Below are 12,170 nucleotides of genomic sequence, written 5' to 3'. Positions count from 1 at the left end.
CCCAAAGCACCCCTCGTCCTCTGAACGGCACCGCTGGATGCTGGGGTGGGGCACAGGGCTGGCAGCATCCCTTGTGCTGGGGCAGGCGGAGGGTCTCTCCTACTCCCAGGGAAGGCCTGTGGAGGAATAGTGGCCCCAAACTGGTGGTGAGGCTGGATCAGACGCTATTTAAGGTCCTAGGAGAAATTTGGGGAAAAAAGGCCACCCCCAAAATTTCTACCCTAGGCTGGAAGTGCAGAGACAATGGGTCTGGGGGCTCGATCTGACTGATGGAGCTGAACCAGCCAAGCCCTCAGGGATCACCCCAGGTCAGGGCACCTGCAAAGCTCCTCCTGCATAAGTCGCTCCCCAGGAGCAGGGCTGGTTTATGAGTGCTGCAGGGACCAGGACCAGCTATGACCTCAGACTGCAGGCAAGGGGACTCTCCCAAACCCCATCCGCACCTCTCCCCATCCTTTCTCCCTCCTCTGGTGAGACTTGGGGTTGGAGTCATCCCCTCCTGCTCTGCTCTGCCTCAGTGAGAGATGTCCCAACACCTGGATCTGCCCCTTGGGGCTGACCCTCAACCCTCTCCTCCATCAGAGCTTGTGCACCCCCTGGCAGGGATGGGAACAGCCCTGGGACCATCACAAACCTAGTGCTGGACTTGTCCATCAGCTGGTGGCCTGTGAATGACCCTCTCACCTCTTTGGCCAAGTGGCCAGCATAGGGCTTGGGGGGTTTGAGCATCTGGGGGTCATCCAGGGACTGTGGCAATGTGCTACCTGTGGCCCTTGGGCTGTGCCAGCAGCAGGGCCAGGAGAGTTTGTCTGGATTTGAACGATCTGTTTTCTCTGCAAAAATAAACTGAGGATGGCGGGCTCACGTAAACACCGTGCTATTTATGGGAGGCACTCACTGGAGCATCTCACATCCCCTCACGTACCCTCCACGCAGGGAGGGAACCATCACCCTGCTATAGGGCTGAAGCCCTAAAGCCAGAGACAACGTGTGGGGTGGGGGTGTTCAGAACAGGGTACCAGGAGTGGAAAGGACGTCCCCAGAGAGCCCCGAAAGCCCTCGCCCGCCGGCTTCCCAGGGTGAGTGTCCTTGCAATCAGCCTCTGGCTGGGAGCAGAGCAGGAAAACCGGCAGGTTCATCACGGGAGTGCAATGCGGAAGCAAAGGCGGGCAGGTCCTGGCCTAATTGTATGCAAATCTCCCAAACATAGAGATTAAAAACCACTCCTTTTCCTTAGTGGATATGCAGTTTGTTCTCCCTCCTTGGACTCATGCCTCAGCATACTTAATTTTAGCAGCACCCCTAAAAAACCCCATGTTATGCCAAAAATGAGCTGCCTGGCTTGGAGCCTGCCGAAGGGAGGTAGGAGCTCTCCCACCAGCCCCAAAAAAAAGGTCCCAGGGCTTTGGCAAAGGCTGCAAAGATTGAACAAGCAAACGTTGTTGCTGGTCGTTGCCAGTGGTTGTGCAGAGCCCATTCCTGACGGACATGGCATCATCTACTCATCCTCCCCGACACCAGGCTAGGGCTTGTGCTGGGCAAGTGTCAGGGATTCTTTAAAAACCCATGAAAAGTAATTTTCTGGTGAACACCAAGAACTGAGGAGGTTATTCAGGCTTTCCAGGCTCTGGCTGGAGTTTGGAAGGAGAAAATGATCTGAGAGCTGCAACAAGTCATGATGATCCCCGAGGAGTGTCAGTTGATGATGCTACAGGCAAATACCTACTGCCAGCTCTGGCGCAGCAGAAGAGATGGGATGAAGGAGGGCAAAGAGGGGACATGGTGTGGCTTCAATATTCCTGCATTGGCTTTTTCACCTCACCGCCTCCCGGGAGATGGGGACAGGACCAAACCTTGGCCAGGGCAGAGGGGAATGGTTGGTGTCCGGCTCCGTGCCAGCGTGAGGCACTGGAAGGTTTGACGTGTCTGGGCCAGCTGAGCCAGCCTACCTGGCTGATGAGAGCAAATCCTGACTGAACACCCCTGGGGCTCTGCAGCAGACAAGAAATGCTTTTTCAAGGAGGCAAGTCAGGGCATGGGTAGCTCATTTCCACTCGTCTTTCTTCAGCCTTTCTTGGGGCTTTCATCTTTTCTCCTCCTGCCTCAGTTCACCTGCATGAGAAGTAACTCCATGCTGCCATCCCGGGTGCTCAGGGTAGGAGAAATTGAGGGTTTCTCCACCTCTTCCATCACAGGGACCATCCCACAGCCCTTTTAGCGATGGAAAGAGGACTCTTATTTCAGAAAGTTAATTGGGAGTGCAGCTGGTGCCAGCAGTGCAGGGCTCTGTGCTTGGAGGGCTGATGTCTCTACAAGATGTTAATTAGGATGAGTGACCACCCAAATGCCACGGTCCAACGGGTTTGGACAAGATGGCACAAGATGAAAAAAGAAGGACCAAACAGAAGGAAACCCTGAAGTTTTCCGAGGATGTCTCTGCTGCGCTGAGGTGTTGTGGGGTGATGCTCACCCCACAGCCCCAGCCCCGGGGCCACTGGTCTGTGTGTGCTGGGTGACACAGAGCCCTGATAGGACTTCATTCAGGGCAGAGGGCTGCTCCCGGGCTTGGGCTAAGTTTCTCTCCTGTTTAAGGTGATACCTGGTCCTTGAAGAGCTGTTTGGGGAGCAAGGAACACTGCGCTTTTTCAGGGTGATGCATCCCCATCTGGGTTTTGTAGCAGATACTCCACAGCAATGACATAGCATAGAAAAAATTCCTGGGAGATAATTTAAACCAGTAAATCCTGGAGGGTGGATGAAGGAACGGCTGCTTCCCTGTGGACTGACCCTTTCCACCAAGCCCATCTCAGCTCTGCCACTCAGAGCAGGTTTGAAAGCGGGTTGGCAGCGCTGCCCCCATGCACCAAGGGAGAAACTGCGTCACAGATGGTGTCTGTGGTCACACAGCAAACGTGTGAGGATGTGCCCCAGCTGCCCTCTGCCCCCCCGTAGACACCCTGTTCATGAAGCTGTGGGCTCCCACGCAGTGACCGAAGGGGTCAAGCCCCACTCACTGCCCTGCCAGATGCCAGCCAGATGTTGCCTGAAGACAGCTGGGTCACAGCCGAGCCTTGGCACAGCAGGACACTAACAGGCTTTTGCACTTCCCTGGCAGGGAGGAACTGCTTAGACATCACTCGTCGGAAAACACGTCCAAACTCTGGCGAGCTCTCCGCCAGCGCCGTCCTTGGCATGGCAGTGGGGTAGAGCAGAGGTCTGCCCCCATCTCCGGCTCTGCGGCATGCCGGGGACTGCAGCGGGGTGCCAGCGTCCGGCCCCACGCCCCAATCCAGGACCTTTGCCTCCTCGCTGCTGCATCTTCCTCACCACACACTGGGTTTATTTTAGTCCCAAGGGAGCCCCGGGGGTGTTATCGAGCCAGGCTGACGGCCAAGAGCTATTCCTGCCCACTGCTTCCAGCAGGCTCGGTGGCGCAGGAGGGGGTTAAACTTTTCCACCATGAAAATCAATTTAAAGGACAGTTAAAACCCTTTGCCCCTGCTTTGTGACCACCCCTTAAACCCAGTGCTTGTTTAGCCTCTTTTTTTATTTAAGTAACCCCTGAAAGGCAGGACGGTGCTTGCTACCTCCAGCCCCACGGGCACCGAACCATGCCCATGGGGAGGGAGGAGGGAGGGATGCTGGTGGTGTAAGTGCTCTGAAGCACGCAGCAGTGATGACAGATCTTTCTGGGGCAAAGACTCATGTGAAACAGTGACTTCCCAGGAAAGGAAAAATAAAAGGAGGAAAACGTAAAAGGAAAAATGTGGTTTCTATGAGTCCTGGTTTGCTACAGGAGATGAACGAGAGGAACATCTTTCCTTGATGGATCTCTGAGACGGTATAATAATTTTTTGACTGACTTTTGGGGAACTATTGGGGAGGGGATGAAGAGCCAAGTGTGTGCTGTGCCTAGAAGACCCCAGGGCCAGCCCCAGATTGGGGGCTGAGGTGACCTGGGGACACGGGCTCTTATCCCCCCATACTCCATAGGGGTGGTGGAAGATGAAGATTTGGGTTGAAGGAGAAAGCGGGGGATGAAGGAGTGACAGCGATGGAGGGAAGTGGCCAAGGAGGACTGGGCTGGGCTGGTTTGGTGCCTCTGGGGGGAGGACGGAGAGGTGCCCCCTCATGTGGGGTACAAAGGAAAACCACGTCCCCACAGCTGCTGCTCCCAAAGTTTGTCTTTGTTGCTTCAGAAACATGTCCTGTTTTTCTATTTTTAAATTCTCTGATTTTAGCTTCCAGCTGTCACTGCATCTTTCTCAGCTGGCTGGGCAGCTCCCCATGTTGGTAACAGGGGTTTTTTCCCCACTCAGACACTTACAGACTATCACCACATTGCCACCCTGCAACACAGAATGTCTTCTCCCATATGACTCCTGCAGCCTCCAAGCCCTGCGCTCTGCTGCTGCCCAAATTATTTTTTCCAAACCAATCTCAGCTGAAGTTTTTTATTTCCAGAAATTAAGTCAGGAAAAAAATTCACTGGTCAGGTCCTCTACGTTGTAGGAAAAGCTGTTTAAGCCCTTCCCACATGCCTAAACCTACCAATTCCTATTGAAGACATGGAAAATTCCTTATCAGCAGAGGGGATCCACCTCCTGCCCTGTTCCCCTTCTCCTTTTCCAGCTGGGATCCTTTCCCCTGTGGCCCCAGAGCAGCACAAACATTACTCCAATCGTCTGAGCGCTGGTGAAAACAGCCTCCCAGCCACGGTCCCTGTGGGATGGCTTCTCCGGGACGGTGACGCTGCAGTGGCACATGTGACATTTTGTATTGCACAGAGCAACCCCGAGATGGTCGACAGCGACGTTCCCACAGCCGCCTGCCTTCCTTGGGGACGCATGACCAGAAGCCTCCCGCCACGAGCTCAGAGTGTGTCAGGCCTGACAGACATGGAGGATGATGCTCCTGCCTTTCCTCCCCTTGTTCCCATGGGTGGGGAGGATTTGGGGTGCAGGGCCTGCCTTGGGGCTCACCCAGACTCACAGTGGGAAGCTTCTGGACGAAACTGTGCCCTTGGAGGAGGTGACTTGATGCAGCGATGCTCCAGGGACCCGCTGCTGCAGCGGGATGCTGCGTGGTTCTGAGGCTCTGAGGTGATGGAGAAGTGGGGGATCCCTCAGTGGAGGTTCAGTGCTACAGAGGCCACGGGGTGTCAGCTGGGTGGCTGCAGCTTTTGGGCTGCTGAGGGCCCCAAATGCTCTCCTATCTTGGGGGAGGGGAGTGGTGGTGTGTGTGTGCAGAGAAGGGACAAGAGCAGGGACGCAGCCATCTCTTTGTTGGGAAAAGCTGAGGTGAAGGAGGGACTGAGAGAGCAAAGAGCTGAAGGGCAGAGACCTCAGACAGGCGCTGTGAAGGCAGCTGGGTCTGTAACCCCAAAATTCCTCTTGTCTCCCCGAGGAGCAGCCCTTTCCCACAAAAAGCCCTGTGGTGTTTGCCATCCGTGTCCGTCTTCTCCATCCAGGGTGAAGATGCAGGGATGGAGCAGAGGAGGGAAGATCCCCCCCCCATGTCCCCATCCCTTGCATTTTCCTATGGGATTGGAAGAGGGTGAAACCCCCATCTCACGCCTGCTCAGCCTTCTGAAAATATCGCAGGGGGCCAGGAGCTGGGTGCTGAGCCTCCGTGTGTCCCAAGGGGAGCCGGGACCCAGTACGGCCACCAAAGAGGCACTGGGAAAGAAAAATCCAGCTATGGCCCCAGCTGAACCCCAGGGTCTCCTCCTAGGGACAAGGGACTTGCCCAGCCCCAGGGGAAACTGGGGCTCCCAGTTTCAACTCTCTAAATAAGTGCTCCTGATGAGGCAGAGACCAGCATGAATGCTGGCAGCCAAGGGGTTCAGCTCCCCCCCAGCCATTTCACACCCCAAAAGCAGTTAAATCCATGGGGCCAAAGGGACCAGATGTGACCTGGGCACCGGGCAAGACCATCCTGTGAGGGACAGAAGACACAGCTCTGGCAGGAGAAATGTAAGAGATGGAAAAACCCCTCGAAGCGCATTCCTGTCCCTCCTGATGGGGTGAAAGATGAGCTGCTTCCCAAGAGAGACTCAAGGGCAAGCATGGCTGCTAGACCCGAGGCCAAAAATTCCTTCCCCAGCACAATTTCACCTCCAGCTGAGCACAAAAACGCAAAGGAAAGGGCTTCCGGGAAGTCCCCCTGCTTCCCCAGAGCCTCCCCTCCCCGGATTGGGATGTTTTGGCCCAAAAGATGAACAGGGGACTGGAAGGGGGGGCAGGAACCGGAGGAAGCCAAACCCTGGGAGCTATTTTCAGCCCTCGGACAGGAAAAGCACCTGTTGGGGTCATTACACTGCGGGAAAAAACAAACCTCGAGATTTTCTCCCCCGGGGATGGGAAATGAATAGTTGGGCTTATCCCTGATGGGGAACTGGTGCTGGGTACAAGGGGGGTCACCCCAAGGGTTTCCAGGTCCTGATCCCCCCTCCCCAGGCAAAGGGCTGGGTCCTCACCCAGGATCCTGCATAAGGAGGTGGTGGGGTTTTCTTCCTACCCTCCCCCCACCACCACCACCAAAAAAAGGTGTTCAAAGGGGTCTGAGATGCTTTTGGCCTCTGAATTGCGGTGTGCAGCCCGAAATCCGGACTCGGCGTGCGGATAACCGGGCTGCTGGTGCCCTCTCCCGTCAGCAGCACTGCACGGCCGCGGCGGCTGGAGGGGGCTGATGGTTTCTGCATCCGTCCTGGCAAGGAGCGGGTGGCCTCCTGTCCCCCAGCCCCATGGGACCCTCGGGTGACCCGGCCGAGGAGGGGAGGGGTTATCCTTAGTCACAACCTCAGGGCTCTGAAAATTTGCATTTCAAGGCATTTTTTCCTCACAGGCAGCCAGGCGTTGCATTTGCTCAGTGGTTGAGATGGGCTGGAAGGAACTCAATCCCCTGTTATGGGGTGTGGGGAGCACCCCAAAAACATCTACCCCATTTCTGTCCCTTACACCAAAACCTGCCAGCCTTCTTCACCCCTCCCAGACCTTCCTCATCCTCCCGGCTCTCATCTCCCCTGGCTGCAGTCCAGCTCCATCAGCTCTTTGGGTGCAGGATGTCCCCACAGTGGGTGGCCCGGAGAACCCCGTGGGGTGCAGCACTGGGTGCCTGGCCCCGGGGCTCACCGCTGTGGGGTCAGGATTTTCCTCTGGCTGCTTGACTGGTCCCAACAGCGCGTGCTGGAGCGGTCGACAGCTGAGCACGTGAGTGGGAGTTGGGGTGTTGGTGAGGCAGGGCCCCCTCCTCCCTCCCTGGGGCTGAACAACCTGGCAAGGGGAAAATCCAGCCTGGGGCCGGGGGGGGGGGGGGGGGGCACCGAGCCTGGGCGCTCAAGGGATGGGCTGAGCTGGCAGCCTCTCCCCACCATTGGAATTTGCAGGGTGAGGCCCCTCCGGAAGGGCTGGGTGCCCCTCCCTGGGGACCGGCTTGTCTGGCATCACTGCTGCTGTGTCACAGGAAGGGTCTGCCATCCCTTCTCCCCTTGGGCATCCCATTCTGAAGCCACAAAATCCCCACAACCCTCCCTCCCCGGCTCTCCGAGTTACCACAGGGTGCCCTACACGAGGAGGTCGACCCGCCTTCTGCTGACATTTGCTGTCCCATGCGGTGGGGGGGCAGAAAAATGCAGGAGTCACCAGTTTATGTCCTGAAAGCCCCACATCAACGTCACCAACTCCTTTTCCCCTGTTCACTGGACCCTGATCCTGCAGCATCAGCCCCAAGCTGGATCGTGCCCACCATGGGGACAAGCTGACGGTCACCCACCCAGGAGACCTGGCTTGCAGCAGCCCAGCACCCTCCCAGCTCCCTCCACAGTCCCCACGTGGCTCCAGGCATCCCGTCTCAGGGCTGTCCCCTGCCAAGGGACACTGCTGTCCCCAGGTCCTCTCCCCAGGCCTCACACCATCCCTCTGGCCCAGACAGCTGTCCCTCTCAGGGGGTCGAATAGCCAACATATGTCACCACTGAATCCTTCGCATTCATGGGTCTTCCTCCAAACACCCACCTGTCCTCCAGCTCGCCCCAGCCAGACTCTCCCACCCCAGGGAAAACAGCCCCTTGTTGACAACCCAAGTGTCATTTCCCCCCCCCCCCCCCCAGTCCCTCTGTGAACACATGTGGGGACAGCCCAGCCAGTGCCACCATGAAGGGGATGGAGGAGAAACCTCTCACGTGCTGGGGATGCTGCTGGAATGGGGGGGACTCCGGATGGGAGAGCCCATGGTGGGGTCCACTAGCAGGGATCCTGCTGGGTCAATCCCACCTCCAGCTGCAGTTTGGGGCTGGGGGCCAGGAAGGGGAAGGGCTGTGTCCAGGCCATGGGGTCATGGAGCAAGGGAGGCCATGGCAGGGCAGAAACACAGGAGGTTCAGTGTTGGCAGCGGGGCAGAGCATCACCCAATGAATGTAGGCAAGCAGGGGGGTCAGGGCACCCAGTGTGGTCCCTGGACTGGGAGACAGCATTCTGGTGGGTCGGGACACCCAGCCTGGTCCATGAAATGGGCTCCAGCAGACTGGTCTGTTGGGGCACCTGGTTTGGTCCCTAGGCTGGGATCCAACAGGCTGGAGGTCAGGGCACCCGCTAATATCCCCAGACTGGGATCCAGTGGGCTGGTGGCCACTCACCCACCAGCACATCTCTGTTGCTGACCTCCCCCATCCCAGATAAAACCTGAAACAATAATTAATAACCAAAATACAACCATTCTCCAACCAGGCTTTATACCTCCATCATTATCCCTCATTTTCTGATGGGGAAACTGAGGCACAGAGTCTGGTGCCTGGAGCTGTGAGGGTGAGAGGTGAGCTGGGGACCGAGGACACCAAGCCCCATGGGGACACAGAGCTGCAGGGGCATGAGCAGCCCCATCCCATCATCCTACCAACCCACCAGCGAACCCAGACTGGGTGAACTGACACACATGGGCGAGGAAGGTGCTGTTGGCTGCTCCTGCCACCACTGCTCCCGTCCCAGCTGGGGACAGACAGCAAGACACCGTCCCCCATCGCTCCCCATGGGCTGGACCTAAACCCCATCCCGAATCCCCGGCAGGCTGAGAGGTGGCTGTGCAAAGCTACCGGCTGGCGGGGATGGGGTTGTAGGGGCAGGCTCTGCCGTGGCCCCATCGCGGCCAAGCAGCTGTCGCCGTCCCAAATCTCTGGCGAGCAGGCACGTCGGAAATCCCGGGTGTCGGAGGAGAGGTCTGCTCTGCATTCCTCGGCCGGGAGCAGGGAGAGGGCCAAGCATCTCCCCGCCGCCTGCAGCTGCTTCCAAATATGTTACGACTTGTCACCGCGGCAGGAAGGGATGTCGGCAAGCCTGGAAAGTGAGACGGGATGTGGGGCAGTGGGGTGCCCAGGGGGATGGGAAGGTGGGTCCCACTGGAAGTGGCATTTTGGTGGGACCCCTTTCCCGTGCTGAAATCCCAGTGGGGTGATTTGCTGGGTCCTGGCCAGCCACAGCCTTTCTCCTCATCGGCAGGGTGGTGCCCACCCCCTGGGGGTGTAGACGTTGCCTTGACCTCCCCTCCCTTCACCAGCCCCTCAGACCTGCTGCTTTTTCTGCCCTTTCCAATGGAAGGAGCCAGCCGGCACCATCCCCACCATCGCTGCTCCAGTGCGGGGACCACGCAGCTCCATGCGCTGAGCAGGGACACGCACAGGGTCTGTGCAGCTCCACGCGCCGGGCGGGGAGTGTGCAACTCCGTGCACCAGGCAGGGACATGCACATGCTTACGTGCTTCCCCAAAACCCAGCAAATCAAGGCCATCGGCCGCAGTGGGAAAGCAAAACAGCTGGGGCAGCCCCTGGGCATCTCTCTGCGACCCTGCCCCGTTGACCTGGCTTGGGAAGCTGCCCTGGAGGAGAAAGGACAAACCTTCCTCACTGATTTTTCTCAATGGACGGGTATTTTTAGCTCGGGCCTTGTGGCTGCCCGTCCCCGCCGGCTGTGACGGGGTGAGCCGTCCCCGCGAGGCCTCCGCTGGTGGGGGGGGGGAAGGTCACCCCGTGACAGATCGCAGCACGTTCTGCCCGGGGCTCGCACAGCGTCGCCTTTGTGTGCCTCCCAGCCGCCCCCATCCATCACGGGCTAACCTGACAGCCGGCAGCAGAGCCCTAATCCCCCGCCGGCTCCGAATTATCCGGGGCGCAGCCTGCAGCCGCCGTGGGCACCCATGGGACTCGGGAAAAGCTGCCCTGCTTGTCCATCCCTCAGCAATCATCTCTGCAGGGAGCTCAGGGTGGTGCGGGTTATGATGGGAGCCCCCCCACTAGTCCGGATGCCGAGGTCCCTCAGGGGTGGCTACTTGCTCAGTGCTTCTCGTTATCCCTGATTCAAAATCTGCCGGGATGAGCCTGCTGGACCCATGGGTCCCAGACCCCGCTGCGTCCCCCCACCACGTCTGGGATTAGGGTCATCCTTGGCACAGAGGGTCTGATGGAGCAGCAGAGCCGTGGTGGGGGGGGACGCAGTGTTATCCCGGCTCCCCGTATCGGTGGCAGCGTGGGCAGCCTGGATGAGACACCCCCCCCCCCCAAAAGGAGCTGGTGCTGCCAGCCCAGCGTGAGGCCCCTCTTCCCCTGTCCCTTACCCCACGCTGACACGCTGCCCTTTCCTCCCCGTCTCCACGGGCTGCCTCCTGCCTCCGCCGTGGGGACACCGTGGCCTTGGTGGCTCGACCCGTGTCCCTCCCTGCTCCTCTCCTGCCTGGGGAAGGGCCACCGCCGCGGCCGGCGCCTGCTCCGCCGATGCTGCCCCTCTTTTATGAAGTGCTAAATGCTTGACCGCACTCTTGTACGGGTCCGCCACGTGCCCCGCGGAGCCGGTTATGTCACTGCCGGGTTCCTCATTTTCCAAACACACTCTTGCAATTAAAAACCCCACATTTATATGGCACAGCCGGGGTGGACCTGCAGGGACCTGGCTGCAGCTCGAAGGGCTCACCGGGATTGTATCCACCAGTGAGTGTCACCGAGAAAGGTCCCCCCAAGCAAGTCAAAATGCTTGATGTGATGATGTGAAGTTGATGTGAAGCCCTTGGGCTCAGGTTATCCTCTTCTAACAGCTTCACGCCTGCCACTGCCTCCTCTGACACTCTCAGGGATGAATCCTGCCTCTTCCTAACTGTCTCGGTGCTTCCATTTAGTGCAGGGGCCAATTTGGTGCTCTGATTTCTTTCCTTCTTGAGTATTTTGGGAGTTTGATTGACCCTGCGGAGAACAGGGGCTGAGCTGAGGGCGAACCTTGAGGCTGTGGGTCCTGCTTTCCTTACTGTAGATTTTTTTCATAAATACTAAAATGGCAGGGAGAGCAAATGCCTGAGGCAGCTCCAGGAGAACCGAAATCAAGGTGAGGATGCATTATAAAGCTCCTAGTCCCAAAGAAATCACTGCAAATAAGAGAAAAGCATCGTGGTGGGTTCCAGAAATGCAAGAAATCAGCCCAAAGTGAGCAAGAGTGCCAGCAATGAGTGCAGAGAATGCCCCATGGCATGGCCTCTCTGGGGAGGGGGGATTTGGGGAAGGAAAATCCTGGCAGGATTGGCCCTGCTCTTTGCTGACATTCTTTCCACTGACCGATCCCTCGGCTGGAATTTGGCCCGGAGCAGGAATAGGAGGAGATGGGAGATGGTTTCTGACATTCCCGATGGAAAAAAAAAAAAAAATCCCTTCTGAATTAAAGACAAAGCTGGAGAGACACAGTCAAATGGTTGGAGTCAGTCGGGAAGGGCTGGGGATGGATTAAAATCTCACCCACGCTGCTGCTCATGCAGTGTCCCTGACTGTGCCTCAGTTTTCCCACTGGGAAGGTGGGAGCAGTGTGTCTTCGCTGGGAGAGGGAAGAGGCAGGATGGTGTCGGAGTGTTGGTTATTCACACGTACAGAGGCCGGTACCGGCGAGCGGCTCGGATGAGCCAGTACCAGGGTGGGAGGGGATCCAGCCCGGCAAGGTTCCTCTGACAGGGCGTGGAGACACGCTGGAGAGGGAGTCCTTGGAGTCTGGTGCATGGGAAAAGCCACCAAACATGGATTTTGTGCCCAAAAGGCTTCCCTGGCATAAGGGACTCAGCCAGGGACCTTCAGGAAGGCCATGGTGCAGGAAAGGCTGGGTCTGACACTGTCCTGCTGGGTTCCTGTGGGATGGGCAGCAGGGTGCAGGG

Source organism: Tyto alba, unplaced genomic scaffold (assembly GCF_018691265.1).
Source record: "Tyto alba isolate M040663 unplaced genomic scaffold, T.alba_DEE_v4.0 Super-Scaffold_30, whole genome shotgun sequence".
Classification (NCBI taxonomy): Eukaryota; Metazoa; Chordata; class Aves; order Strigiformes; family Tytonidae; genus Tyto; species Tyto alba.
The sequence above is the reverse complement of the archived record's forward strand: the minus strand, read 5'-3'. Positions refer to the sequence as shown.